The sequence below is a fragment of the Xenopus tropicalis genome, chromosome 5 (genome assembly GCF_000004195.4).
Source record: "Xenopus tropicalis strain Nigerian chromosome 5, UCB_Xtro_10.0, whole genome shotgun sequence".
Lineage (NCBI taxonomy): Eukaryota > Metazoa > Chordata > Amphibia > Anura > Pipidae > Xenopus > Xenopus tropicalis.
In genome coordinates this window covers 128,539,580-128,554,990 of record NC_030681.2, presented here as the reverse complement: position 1 = coordinate 128,554,990, position 15,411 = coordinate 128,539,580, and positions in this window count along the sequence as shown.

Here is a 15,411-nt window from a genome sequence, read left to right as displayed (position 1 = left end):
TCTGATATAATGTAGAAAGTAGATGTAGAATATAATGTAGAAAACAAAGGTGTTCTAATAGTTTGCACAAAAAAAATCTTTTTGCATCTTTTCAGAGTGCTGCTATGTGATTGTCCTGGTAGAAAACAAAGGTGTTATCTTCAGGTACTTATTTAAAGTAATGCTGACACCTTCCTATGCCACTAAGGAATTACCTGTACTAATGGTATAGAACTGTGCTGTTTATTTCACAAGTGCCCCAAAGCCACTCTGCATTCCAGCTGCACTTACCCCACCCCATCCAACCGGGCTAATGTTGCCTGAGCAAAGAGAGTCAGTCAGACTGGGCTGGTTACAGCATTAACCTTTAATTGACTGAAGTACTGTTCACAACCATATTCCAGCCTATGAAAAGATTGCATTGCCCCCAGCCCAGCATGGCCACAGGATTTCCTTTCTCCATAGAACCGGTGCATAATGGGATGGGGTCAGTAAGACTAACCTAGGGTTGGCCTGGGGCACTTTTCAATGAAACTACCCGCACAGTCCTACACCTTTAGTAATACTGACCCGTTCCTGGTTATAGTTATAGGAATAAGTCAGTATGATGTTGAGTAGTAGATTGGCCTGATGCAGAAACCCCAGAAAAAAACCAATGAGAATGAACAAATAAACAAATATATATTATCTTTCAATACAGCAGAGTGACATTTGTCTGATTCCAATTACTGATTATCCTCTTCTGTGGCCCCCTCTATTGCATGAAAATATACTGCATCCACTATGCCTTAAAGGGGTGGTTCACATTTACATTTTTTAATTATTTTTTTTTCTTCTGGCTCTTTCCAGCTTTCAAAGGGGGTCATTTACCCCGGCAGCCTACAAGCCTGCTTTTCATTACGTATCTTTCTTTTCAGTCTCTCACCTATTCATATTCCAGTTTCTTATTCCAACCACTGCTTGGTTGCTAGGGTAATTTGAATGCTAGCAACCAGATACTTGCTAAAATTCCAAACTGGAGAGCTGTTGAACAAAAAGCTAAATAATTATAAAACAGAAAATAAAAAAGGTAAAGCCAAACTGCAAATTTTCTCGGAATATCAAGCTCTACATCACACTAAAAGTGAACAACCCATAAAATACATGCGAAATTAGATAATAATGTCCAATGGGGGCGCTCACCTTATGAAAATGTTTGCGGTAGATATAAAGATTACAGGGGTACGTTTACTCAGGGTCGGACTGGAGGTTGCAGGGCCCACCGGGGCTCCCGGCCCAGGGGCCCTGCAGGTGCCCCCGCCGGGCGCATCCCCTAACACACCCCTGCAGGGTCCGACCCTGAGTTTACTAAATGGACTCCTTCCTTTGTAAATCAGATATGGGAAATTTCCATCTGACATGTTGTGTGTACAGCAGTGCCTTATTTATATTTATGTTTCCAAGTACTTATACTTTATTCTATAAACTTGGCACCAATTATTTCCAGATAAAACAAGAATAGCAATGAGCGAATCTGTCCCGTTTCACAGAAAAATTAGTGAAACTGCAAAGCGACAACAAATTCACTAAATGTGGCTTCCGCGCGGCTTTTTTTGATGCGTGCGACTTTCTTCGAAGCAACTGTGACTTTTTTGTTGCAACTGTGACTTTTTCCTCACTCTGCAAATTTTTGTTTGGACAAATTTTTGCGATAATTTTGTAAAATGAGGAATTTTTCAATGTCTAGCAAAGTAATTCACTCATCACTAAACAAGAACATTCTGCCTGTCACTTTTGGACAAGTCCCATTCTCTTTAGGGAGATTTGTACCCTAATTCTCTCTTAGGTATAAACTCCTTTACACATTGCCCCCTACTGCACCGGGTATCTGTTATGAAAGCTCAGAGAGTTTATGATCTGCAACATTGTTCCAAATTCCAAAAGGAACAGACTTTGCCCTAGATGTCTTATTACAGCGATTACTAAATATCATCAGGGTTAAACCCGCAGATCACTGCTGCCTCTTCAATTTGACTGGAATATTTTCCCGTTGAGTCATTTCAAGGATCTCTGTGCGCTTTCCTTGTCACAGATGATTTGCTCCGACAACTGTGTGATGAACGTTTGAGACATAACCAGAAGAATCCTCTCTGTTCTCCGCATTTAGAGATATAAGGCTGGCTGCTTTGATAGATAAGCCAGTTGGCTTGTATGGCTGGTTCTCTCTTTAGCAGAGGTAGGAAAGGTGCATTCATCATGAGATGATTGGCAATTGTTACATAAAGGAATCTTGGATTTTATATACTGGCTCTGCGGGATAAAGAGCAATACACTGGGCAATACAACTCACTAATGTATGAAACATGCTTTGAAAGATCAGATTGCACATGCCCTTTGATCTGTCTCATTTATATTTGAGAGACCCGTGCTAGTTGTAGGGAAGGGCGGTGTAAAAGAGGTTTCTGCAACAGAGTTAAAAGTATTAAATGCATATACTGTAGGACATTTATTTAATATTTTTATACTATGCACACTTCCATCTGTTTAACTTGAAGGGGTGGTGGGAGCTTTAATTTGGAAAATATCTGGATGAGTCTCATCTTGGATCTACTTGCCTGTACATTAACAGATTTATCAAAATATCAGTTTAGAGCTTGAAAGGGGGGCACCTATTGCCCTCAAATTGTTTTCCTGGCCATCCTCCGTCAACATAGGAAAACAAAACTGATGAGGTATTCCCCTGCTGGTTCCCATCAGTTTTGTTTTCCTATGTTGACCATGAGGATGGCCAGGAAAAGAAAATTTCGGGAAGTATGAAATAATTTTCTCTTACCTCCACCAGAGATGCATGTGTGGTAAACAACACCCAATAGCATTTTCAAAAAATACAGCCCCCGCCATTGCTAGGCTGCCTGCATTGGGAGGTCCCTCCAGGCATGGGCAGCCTAGCAAAAAACCCCATAAACTACTGTTTCCCCCAACCAGAGTGCAGACTCTATTAACCCATACCTCCAGGCCTGGATTTGGGGCAAGGCCACAAAGGCCCGGGCCTAGGGCAGCACAAATTTGGGGGCGACATGCCCACTGCTCCGTGTGTGAGCTTAACTGGCCGTGCAAATGTGCATGTGTGCGCAAGTGTGCGGGGGGGGTGTGGTCACAAATGTGAATGGGGGCGGTCTTGGGGTGCCCATATAACAAATCCAGCACTGCACACCTTTGGTGGGGGAAATAATTTGAGGGTGATAGTTGCACTTTAAAACATTAAAAACTCAGCCACAATCTATTCATTCCTATTGCGTTTTTAGAAGTGTATTTATTAAATGGTTGACTCTAACTTTCACCCATTAATAAATATCCTTTAAAAACCGCAAAGGAGTGAATAGAACGTGGGTGGGCTTTTATATATTAAGCTCTAAAGAAGCTTCTCATGATTATTATGCTTCCTATTCTGCCCCCTATTGGTCTCCGACTGAAAATGTCAGTGTTGGGGGTCACAACCAAAAACATATTGACTGTCAGGCTTTACATTTAACCCTAATTATTTTTTATGGATTTTCAAACAACTAGCCTTTCTATTCTGCTTCTTATTGGGCGCCAACTGGAAATTGCATTTGTTGGCCAGGGGTCACTGACCCTATCAACCAAAAACATATTGACCAGGAGGCTTTAATTATATCATTATAATTGTTTATTGCTTATATTTCTATTCAGGCCCTCTTCAATTTTCTTCCTGAATTTCCCATTATTATTTCCTAACTGCTGCCTGGTTGTTAGGTGAATGAACAGTCTAAACCTGACAGCTGCACAAAACCAAAAAAAAAGTAAATTATTTAAAAACCACAAAAATAAAAAAAATGAAACCAATTGCATATTATCTAAGATTATCACTGCCTACATACTACATACTATAAACTAAATTTTGAGGTCAGTTACCCCTTAATTTATGTAAGTTATCTCCAGCCTTAAGTGGAGGTGCCACACTTCCTGCATTGCCCAATACCCCTTTTTATCTACAGACCCTGAGAAAGACTTCATGAACTCTGAATTTATTTCCTGCACCCTATAGATATAAGGGGTCATTTACATAGGGGTGCTCCTGCTGTGAGGCAAATTGATGATGACAAAGAACCACTCTTAGTAACATTAAGACAAAATTCTATTTTTAAATGAGGACTTTAGCTCTTCTAGTACAGAGAGAGAGTACAAAGGTGACTTTTCCTTGCACTAGTGATGCTGCATCCCCCTCAGACATCAGAATCAGCCCAACACTGTTGACTGCCTAGTCAGTGCTGATGAGGGGGTTGGGATGTAGTTACTAGGTGCTCCCTGAGGCACAAATGTTTGTTAAGTGAGCCCTGAGGGGTGGGCTTTTGCCCCCATTAGTGCTCTAGCACTTGCACCCCAGAGATGATAAATGACCCCTACCACCTCTGCCATAAAGTAATTTCATATATCTCCCGCTGTTGCCATCAAGCAGGCTGCTCGATGATCCCAACCGTCTTCCCATCATACCCACTTCTAAGTCTGTTTACTATATGGCATTGTTAAAATTCTCATCTCTCATGATACAATTGATTTTTTTGTATAAATAATTCTCCCTCATTTAGTATTAGAGGGTACAGTATCGCATAAGATTTTCACTTCTTCAGAAAGGCTGTCACCTGAAATTCCTAGTCACTACACTGCACTGCTCCATCCATAATGCAATAATGAAGGTCAAATCAATCTTAGGTGACATAATATTCCATAAAGAGCGATGTGGAAGGATGATGATTCTGGGAGGCTTCATGCAAGTTTTATTGAGTGTTTTCTTTGCAGCGATGAGACCTGGCATAGAATGTATTATAACCACACATGCTGGCAAGGAGACCATCTGGCTGTGTAGCACAGAGCACACCTGCAGAGTGGGAGGCAAATGCAGCTACAGCTCCGAGGGCCTGAGTAGTGAATTCCTGTTATTACTGACACCTGCTCCTATTGAACATGGTGCTTATTCTTCATAGGAAACCTGTGTGTTCCCAGCTCATCCTCTCACTCCCGCTACCAGCCAGTGCTGTAGGTGCAGTTTCAGAATGAGACCCAAGAGCTGACTATTCAGTTTCTTCCTTAATTAGTGCACTCCTATATAATATAGTCTTTTGCAGAGGGACTGTTAATAAAATGGAAATCAGTGCAGAAGTGACAGAAACTTGATTTTGAACTAAGGCATGCATTTACCTGCTGTATAAGTTCAGATAATATTTCAGCATTGTGTCACTTCTCTTAGCAGTGTGACCTTGTCTCTGTTCCAGGCTTTGTTATATTCCATTACTCCATTAGCTTGCCACCTACAAGCCCCAGAGCATTATATTCCCATTCCTGACTAATGTGATGATTTGAATGTTTTCTCTGACAATGTTCCCAGTGCATACCCTATCCCCCCCACATCAAATATAAAGTACTTAGTGACTGGATTTTCAGAGAACATTATTAGGTATGAGCTCTATTATCTAGAAAATTCTAGAGTTACTTTTTAGGTAAAAATAATACTTTGTACCTAAATGGCTCATTTCAGAGTGCAGGTGAACTATGCAAAGTGCATTTTCTGACCCAGGTTGTTGTGTTTATTTAGTCAAAGTGAAGTTTTTGCCACATTCCCAGCATAATTGCAAATTGTATCCCTGCTGTGCAGAATAATGTCATCATTTCCAGCACTTGGTGTTAGAATAATGTGTGTTTAGGAGTATTCTCACTGCATTAATTGATACAGGTGGTGTGGGGCCCTGGAGCTACCGCTGCCTTTTTGAGTTGGTGTTAGTTCCCCAGGTCTCAAGCATAAAAAATAACAGATCCCATACCCAGGGCTGCTCCTGCCATGAAGCAAGGTGAGAACCTGGCCGCAGGAGGCAGAGAGTGGCTGGTTACCAAGGACGGCAAAAAGAGACGCGGCAAAAAGAGACGAATTTCCATTTTTTTAAACTAATTGTGTGCCCCCCCCCCCCCCCCCAGGACCCACTCCGATGTGGAAGAGGTAAGAGTGGATCGGGTAAGGGGGGCAATACCCCCAAAAAATGCCCCTGCCTATACCTGTAATGCTAATGCTTGTCTTGTCAGTATTCATGCCATGAGTCTCACTGTACCCCTACTCTACCCCTAAACATTGAATTGCATCCATTGAATAATGACTTTGAATGACTTGACAAGGTGCACAAAATGACAAAATGCAGTGTGCTATAATTGGCTGTAATCCATTGTTGTGTGACCACCATATAAATTACAATTTCCTTCATACACAAAACAGATTTTCTCTCAGTCAGGTTCTTGGCACCATTTACAGTGAAACTACTGGGGGTACATACAAAGGCATGCTGCTTAATTATTTTTAGTTATTGGAGGAATTTTGAGGTGTAGAACATGTCCCTTTGAAAATGATCTGCATAGTGTTAACATCATATATTGTGTTTTAGGGTGACATGTTACACCCTCTTCCCTCAGCTCAATCAATGCCTTGTGCTGCTGCTCCCAAAGCTCAGTGTATCAGTCATCCTGACTGGGGGAAAATGTGACAATTCATCAGGATTGTCAGTTTAGGGCGGCACTTTCCTTTAGGTAAAAGACCATGATGACAGTATAGGGAATTAAGCATGTCATTTCCTATCTGTTATGTTTTGTAGCCAGAAATGAGTATGGTGTAACAGTCCTTTATTAACAGCGTCAGTCAGCCATTACCACTCTAGCAGGAACTACTCTAACACTTATAGCAGTATAGAAAGTACTATATAATGTACAGCATAGGTCTTGTACACAGTGACATCTACAGGTCATTTGTATAACCACCACATATTCCTTTCAGTATAAATGCAATCTTTTGTAAGTCATGAAGATGCAAGATACAACAATACTGAAACTGTACACATCTCAAAAGCAGTATAGTTTATTCTTCACATCACATAGTCCATGTTCCACATGTTTGTTTTCTGATTCTTTCAGTACACTTTATAGGTTCATTTGCTTCAGGCCTGCTGCAGGTAATATCAGGAGTAGCAAAATGTTCTTCATCAAATGGAGCTGCTCCAAAGTCCTGTCTAACAGGAGCAAGATGAGTGGCAATCTATACGTGTCCATCACATATGGAATGCCAGTTATCTTGCTCCTGTTAGACAGGACTTTGGAGCAGCTCCATTTGATGTGTATAGTCTTTGCTGACATAGTACATTTTGATTGTCCAGGTTCCAGGTTTTTTTTAACTCTAAATAGCGATCCAGGGTTTAAATGTACTTCTCACACACCAGTTTTTCTGCCAGTATAAACCTTGCATTTGGCTTGTAGCCAATGTTATACAAGAGACAAATGCGCCATTTATTGTAATAGTCTATTAAGGTTACAGAAAATCTGCAGTCCAAAGGATCATCTGTCAAAGGACCTACAATATTAATAGCAAGTTTTTCCCATGCTGAATCAGGAAATATTACTTGGTGGAGTATGCGTGATAGCTGATTTGTCATGACACAAGAATGAACTGCGGGGCTCGATTGACCCTCATGTGTCATGGGAAAGTGGCCACGGCAAATATATTTGTTGGTGTAGTAATAGAGCAGTTGGACAGAGAATCTACTGTTTTTATTGGCTGGAGGAGTTAATCTGATTGGTTAGTAAACAAGTGACCAGACACAGTGAATAGAAGTGCGGAAGCGTGCCTATATAAGAAGGCACCAGTCAGATTCAGTCATCACTGGACTTTAGATGATCAAGCAGGTCGAGCAGGATGGCTGAGCCTACCTCCACTCTTGTTGTCTTTTAATCATATTTATTTATTTATCTAGTTAATTATTCAAAATAAATAAAAAATAAAATATTGCCATGGCTAGTAAACTTTAGGAGGAGTGCCACAGCCCATTGCATTGGTCTGCTACTTCTGTTTTTTCTCTATAAGGTGACCCGCTGGGATAAACTGAGCAGGAGCTGGCTTGGAATTATAGCTGTGACATGGTTATACTCTGGTTACAATCCGCCAACGGTGAAACACGGAAATTCACTGCAAATCCATGCCTGCCGAATTATTTCACCCATCACTAATCATGTATTTAAAGGGCTATGATCAGTGTACAAGGTAAATTCTCTACACACACATGAAATGGAATTGTCTTCTGATCCCCAGACACAGAGGCGAGTTCCATAATGTTATTGGGAGAGAGTAAGATTGTAAGGATCGGCTAGGCACAATGTTAGGAGCAAAAACAGGAACAGAACCCATTAAAACACTTAACATACAGCAATTGCACACCCATCTCTACTTGTGCCGTAACCAGTTTGCTGGTTGTGTGTAGTTAGGCAGGCGAGGTGCTAGGTACAGCTAAGGTTGCCCCCCAAGTGACATCACTGCTCACCCCTAGCATAAAGGCTGCTATTTATAGCAAAAAAAGGTGTTTGGACCCTATACCTAAGACCTACCCTGATCAGGAGGCAAGTTTTTACATGTTTTGATGGTTCAATTGCAAGCGTGCACATGCCCCCCCCCCCCCCCCACTTTTTATTGCATACTCAAGGTTTGTTGTCCTTTAATACGATAAACTGAAAGTAAAAGTGATACTTAAAGCAATTGAAATCATTGGGGGTGTCTTACACATTAGCATGTCACATTGAACTGCCCTATCCTTTAGAGCCCACAGAATATTGCCCCAATTTGCACATGATGCTATTGTTTCAGAAATGAGCCTTTTAGTCCCTGAGTATCATTTTCTCTCTAAATATCAAGCAGAACTGGGTATATGTTGATTTCTCAGTTTATCAGCTGTCATTGCCTTCGGCACAGAGTGAAGTAACAGATGTCAACGCATTAAAGTGTATATGGCACCTGGGTGTTGGATCTCACTACATAAAGCAGCATGGTATATTCCGGAGCCAATTTCTCACCCACTCATTAATCACACAGCACCAGCATTATACTACAGGGAATGGGCTGAGAGAAATAAGAGCAAATGGGACTTGGGGGCATAGAAACTTTATTGGTGAGGCAAGGCATATAATGAGTACCACTGTAAATATACTGCATGGTGGGTTTGGGAGCACTTTGTTCTTGCTTGTTATACAGAGAACTTTGCTCAGTTTCTGGACGGAAAATAAATATGGCTGGAAGGTAGGTATGCTTGGGGAGATCACTATAATAGCATTCAGAATGCAGCAGTACACCTCTTCTAACATGCTTGTCCAGAAGGTTATGGGGATTTATGACCAACGTATTTCAGCTTGGTTGTGCAATTTGTGTACAAGACAGCCAGTCTCAGGTTCAGTACACAGGCTTCAGGTTACACAGGCATTAGTTAAGCAAAAGTTTAAACTTTATCAATTTAATGCTACTATAAGTTACTGTATGCAAAGCCAAAATGTCACCATATCTTAGAATATTTATAGTGTCCCAAGGGAGGAGGGACTAGTAAAATGGGCCATTTTGGACCAACAGCTCACAGCCCTGCAGACAAAAGGGTTTATTTGCAGTGTGCAAATTGTAAATTATGGGCTCAGTGCACCCATATGTTGCCTTTCTGAATTGCTGCAGGTCTCTGCAATCTAAAACAGCTTGCAGCTACCTTAATAAAAAGTTGTAATTGTCCCCCCTCCCACCCCATGCCTGTTCCCTAATTTTTGAGATATAATGGTGCATATGGAATTCTTCATTGTTGTAAACATTCCTAAGTCTCAGTGATGATATGAACAAACTGTAGTGCTAGTAGTTAGTAGTGTTTGGCTACCATAAAATGAACATTTGGGCCTATATCATATACATTACAAAGGGCACTCTGCACCAATTTTGCCAGTGTTGTTCTCAAAATCTGCCTTGAGCAGGAATTAAATACAGTGCACTTGAGTGCAAGTTGTGCCCACCAGTGCACCATTTATAGCATAACAGGGAAATGCAGAAACCATGGAGGTTTGCACCTATTTATAAAACAAAATGTTTGGCTCATGAACATTATTATAAGTCCTTAACAGCCATAACTTTGTAAATACCACTAAATATAATGCCCTACAGGCCGCTTCTGCTTAGTGATTTGCTTTATTTAGGTGTTGTAAGTAACTGAGTTGTAAATCTGTTTCATTTCAGTGAGCTATAAAATGCTGTTTGCTGTCTCCCTTCTCATTTAATGATCATTTGAAGCAACTTATATAGTTGATACACTATGTTTAATGGCTTTAAAGGGCACCTGTCACCTCTTGTTTCCCCCACCAGAGGTGCAGGCTATTATACTCTGGTTGGGAGTAACAATAGTTTTTATTTAAGTTGCCCCCTGCCACCTGGCAATATGCCAACCACACTGGGAGGGAGTTCCTGGTCTGGGCAGCCATGTGGCCCAATTGTATCCGCCAATTAGAGTACAGGCTCCATTAACGCGCACGTCTGATGGGGGAAACAATAATAGGGCAACAGGTGCCCTATAAAGTTATTTGTAAATGTAATGACTATTGAAATCCTTATCTGTTTGGCTTCTGGCTTTGACTTCTGATACAATGTAGCAGATGTCAATAGATTAACAAACCCGGAGGAGAAATGACTTCTGCTACACTGGTTTAAGAATCAGAACCAAGAAGGGATAAATAAATGCTGACTGGCTAGGATGTATTATTCCTGGTTGCCTACAAGTCTAAGTACTACTGGCAGTAAATCTATTTACCCTGTTTTTAGCATTTGGCTTCCACACAGACTGCTTTACTTTTATTCCAGGAAAGTAGCCTAGATACGCCATGCATTTTACTCTCACTTACCAGCCAATACGCAAATTTGTAACCGACAGAAATCAATATGATTTGCTTTAATCTGTCTAACTGCAATAGAGTAGTCCAGACAAATGCTTTATTGGTTCCTATAGGGTAAAAGAATCGGTCAGTGTTGAGCCTATATCCAAAAATGAAAGCCATTGTATACATAGTCCTAAGATGTTACTAGTAATGTCCCTTATAGCAGCAGAGGGTTGGAGAAAGGGCTGGAGGGCCCAGCTCAGCAGCGGAAAGTACCCTATAGTTTAGGGAATGGAGAGCATGCGAGGCAAAATTTAAAGGACTCAACACTCAACAAGGTGTGTCAAAACCTAGGGCGGGCCCTTGTCAGTCTGCTGAGGTGGTATAGGGCCTGTTATCCAGAATGCTCGGGACCAAGGGTATTCAGGATAATCAATCAATTTTAAAAATTTGAATTATTTGATTAAAATGGAGTCTATGGGAGACGGGCTTTCCATAATTCTGAGCTTTCTGGATATCGGGTTTTTATATAACGGATCCCATACCTGTATTAGACTGGATGTTTCGTATGGTGATTTGACCCCTATGACGAGTGCCCATGGCTGAATGGACTTTTGGACCTGGAAAATGCTGGTGGGCACTTTCAATGGTTGCTCTCTATCAGGCGGCTTTTATAGTTTTTCCCAAAGTGGCTGAGCATTCCCCTGAATCCCCCGAATGAGGCTTGCAGCTAGAGGACATGGCCATTTATGGCATATTTCTTACTACATTGTATTATTGATGGTTTTATACTGTGTGTAAAGTAATAAGGCTGAGGCCAATATCATTCCACTTATTACAGTGTTGTGGAAGGGTAATGTATGTTACACCGGAAACTGAGCAGATCTTACATGATCTCCCTGTTTTGAAATATATTGTAAACCCAAATTAACCATTTCACTTAAACTGGAAAAGAACAGAAACAGATCTGAAAACAAAGCAAAACTACATAAAAGCAGAACCAAAATAGCTACTTTCTGGTACCATTTCTCACTTGCTCCTTGTAAGCATCTCTTTTATCACCAGGTCATTGTGAGTGCATCCTTCACCTCATTGCTGATAACTGTTTGTATTATTTTCATGCAGTTAAGCTTAAGAGTTGGGTAGGTGTGCGGTATTCCCCAATAGGGTTTAGCTGGCTCATAACTAGAAATAACCCATTACTGGTTGGTGAAGAAAAAGCTAGCATTCCTTAATAAGCAAGTCCAAATAACTAACACCCAATGATAAGCCAGTGAATACTTTCAGCCCTGTACTGTTAAAGTCATGGATTTGGCTGTAACCATTATTACATGGTTGGCATTATGTTATTGTATATTATATAAAGTTTCACTTAATACCATTGTAGGTGGTTTTGGGATACTGTGTATACAAGTAACTAGTTATTGTTACATGCTTGGTGGTAGTAATCCAAGTCATTCTAATGCCTGAAAGCCTCCACTGCCCCATTTTGCACATACCAGGCCATTGGAAGGATCTCCAGTTAGCATTATTTTTGCTTTTGGCAAAATCCATTTAATCTCATGATGCTGGATTTAGGTCTCAGCACCTTTTTTCAATCCCTATTCCTGCAGGCTCTGCGCCTTCCGAATCCATCTGTTCCTTCTGTCCAAATCAACATGACATGCTCGGCTTCATGCTGTCTGATCTAATGGCAGATTGCTGCCCAATGTTTTTGCTGAGAATGCAGTCTTTCTGCTTTTGGCATGACTAGCTATCACTATAAAACACAGATACAAGGTTTTGTTAAGGATCTGCACAGAATGTTTCATATTTATCCTGTAAGCACTATCCCAAATAGGAAAGCATGTGATGCCATACAGTCTCAGACCAGACTACCAGCATCCTGACTGGATATTCTTGCAGCGCTCAACAGCTTGAAAGCACACTGTGATCACTAGACAATCTGAAAGGCAATGTTTTTTCTTGCTTGAGCCTAACTACAGATGGAGCATTCCATGCAGGGGTGTCTTGTTGCTTCCATTAAAAAATGATGCTAGAAGATCTAGAAGAATTAAGTCTAAAACACCTACATACAATGGCGCGTTGACATCCTTACCCCGGCAGTTTCACAACAGTTCACACTTCCAGTCATGTACTTTGAAGGATTAACACCTTCATCAATGAGAATCTTGGTACTATTGTGATTGGATCATACCTTCTCACACCTGTCAGTTTCAGCTAACACCTAACTGAACAAGTTCAATGGAACCATTGTGATTGGATGTCTGTGACTCTACTACCATCTAGAGTTTAAATACCGGGGAATTCCCTAGCAGTCATTTGAACTGAAGAAGCCACTCGGATGAGTGGTGAAACGTTTTCAAGGAAAAAACTCAGAAAAGTCCAGTTGTTTTAGACTTAATTCTTCTAGATACTGTATATCATGACCTGGATGAATAAGAATCTTCATAGACAATGATGCTTTACATTTATAATGGAGCAGCAGGTAGATCCTGCACTTGAATTTTCAATATTAATTAAGGGAAAAAACATGAAAAACCCTAATGTATAACTGCTGCATGTAAAAGCTTGCGAAGGCATGTAGATGCATCCAGTTAAAATGACATGCAAATGATAAATTCAAGGTACTCATGTTTTTTTATGCTTTTATTTGATTGCGTTTTTTTTTTCATTTGGATTTTTAATAAATTAGGTAACATTTCAATCAAAGTAGGACAACACAATTCCACAAATACAAATTTTGATAAGTAAGCCTTCAAGTGTACTGCTAAACCAAGGCTCCACTAGGCTACCTGCCCACTTGGGGCTACCAAATAGACAATAACAGAACTTATTTAGCAACCCTGGATTTTTTTATGCTTGAGTGGCTCCCCAACACTTTTACAAACAAATGTGGCTCACAGGTTAAAAAGGTTGGGGACCCATGCATTGATAGATGGACAAGTCCATAGTTTTAGAGTTTTTCTTAGTGGTGCTGCTCCAGGATTCTCCATATCTGACGGGTGACACCCAGGGTACCTCCCATATCTGATCTCCTGCTTGAAGCCTTTGGCTGCTGTGTTAACTGCCCTCAGCCTGAAAAACTGATTTTATTTCAGGATTCTGCTGGAGAAGCTCTATTAACTGATGGGTTTTGGAAAAAACATGTTTCCCATGACAGTATTCCTTTAATGCTACCAAGCCTAGCCCCATGCTGGATTAACCGACTACCTAAAATAAAGGTGGACAAAACCTTTACCCTCCTGCAGATTTTTGTTGTGTATTTGTGAAATCCATTTTTTCCCTGCCTGCCATCTTCTGCTTCTTTGAAAAAATATCAGTTGTGTGTTGTTCAATGTTCCTTATTGCCTAGAAAGCAAACTGACAGTGGTGCAGCTAGTGGGTTCTGAACACATGACTCAGGGCTGTTTGTACTGGGAAAAGTCCATAATCAGCAGAAGTACCCAGAACATTTAACTCATTTTTTGCTGAATAAAATGTTCTTGGTGCCCAAAACCAGTGTGAATACTGGTCAGGTTATTACTGTATATCTATGGGGTTATGATATATTGGAGCTGCCTTGGGAACCCTTAGGGCTGTGACACACGGGGAGACTAGTCGCCCGCGTCAAATTTCCCTTGTCACGGATGACTAATCTCCCCGAAATACCATCCCACCGGCGAGAATGTAAATCGCCGGTGGGATGGCATACACGACGCTGGGATGTCCAGAAATCGCGGAAGTTGCTTTGAGAGGAAAGCGTATGCCATCCTACCGCCGATTTACATTCTCATTGGTGGGATGGCATTTCGGGGAGATTAGTCGCCCGCGACAAGGGAGATTTGTCACATGGCGACTAATCTCTACGTGTGCCACAGCCCTTATGCCATGATGAATGGGCCAGTTATTTGCTGGGCTAATCTCTGTGCAGATTGGGGCTACTTTTATAAATATGGGCCAGTTCTCTGATTCAAGTATTACACTGAATAATAATTCTTTCACATGAAACCTCTCTAGTGCATGTATTAGTGCCTTTGCCTTTCAGTCGGCTGCTGATGATGCTGTAGCATTTTTTGATTTTTTCTGAACTCTAGATCCACAGCTCCAACTTCATGAATTTTTCAGTGTAGTTTGTTTTAAGTATATCTCACAGCAATAACTTGCCAAGATTAAACATTCCCTTTCTGGTTTTTGATCGAATTTTAAAGAGTTTTATTTACGGGTTGGGTTGCAGGGGCCACTCTGCAGTCACAGATTATGTACTTCCCATCTATATTTTTACCCTTAAATTTTCCAACTGTTGGGGGACTAACTCAGTTCTCCTAATCATGATGGCTGAAATAACCTCTCCCCCTTCATTTAATCTTCCTAGACATACAGATTCATATTGTTGAGGTCCCCTGTCACCCTGAGTGCATAGTCCAGGATTCAGCAGGAGTTTAAAGGAGTAGTTACCTTTTATTTGAGTTCCAGTTTAGATCTGTTTAAAGCCCCTGCACAGATTGGCACCCAGGAATACATATTCTCTATATACAACATGTCATAGCTGAAATAAGAGTCCACCTTTCGCAGGGGCGGCCCAAGCCGACCGGGCGCCCTAGGCAACCCGGTCAGCCAACTCTGCCCACCTCCCCGCCCCCCCCCCCGAATGGCGCATGCGCACCAAAGCTCAGCAGGAGGTGCAGGGGGCGGTGTGATGCGATCAGTCATTGCCTCCACCGCTAATCATTAGCGGTGGAGGCAATGACCAATCGAATT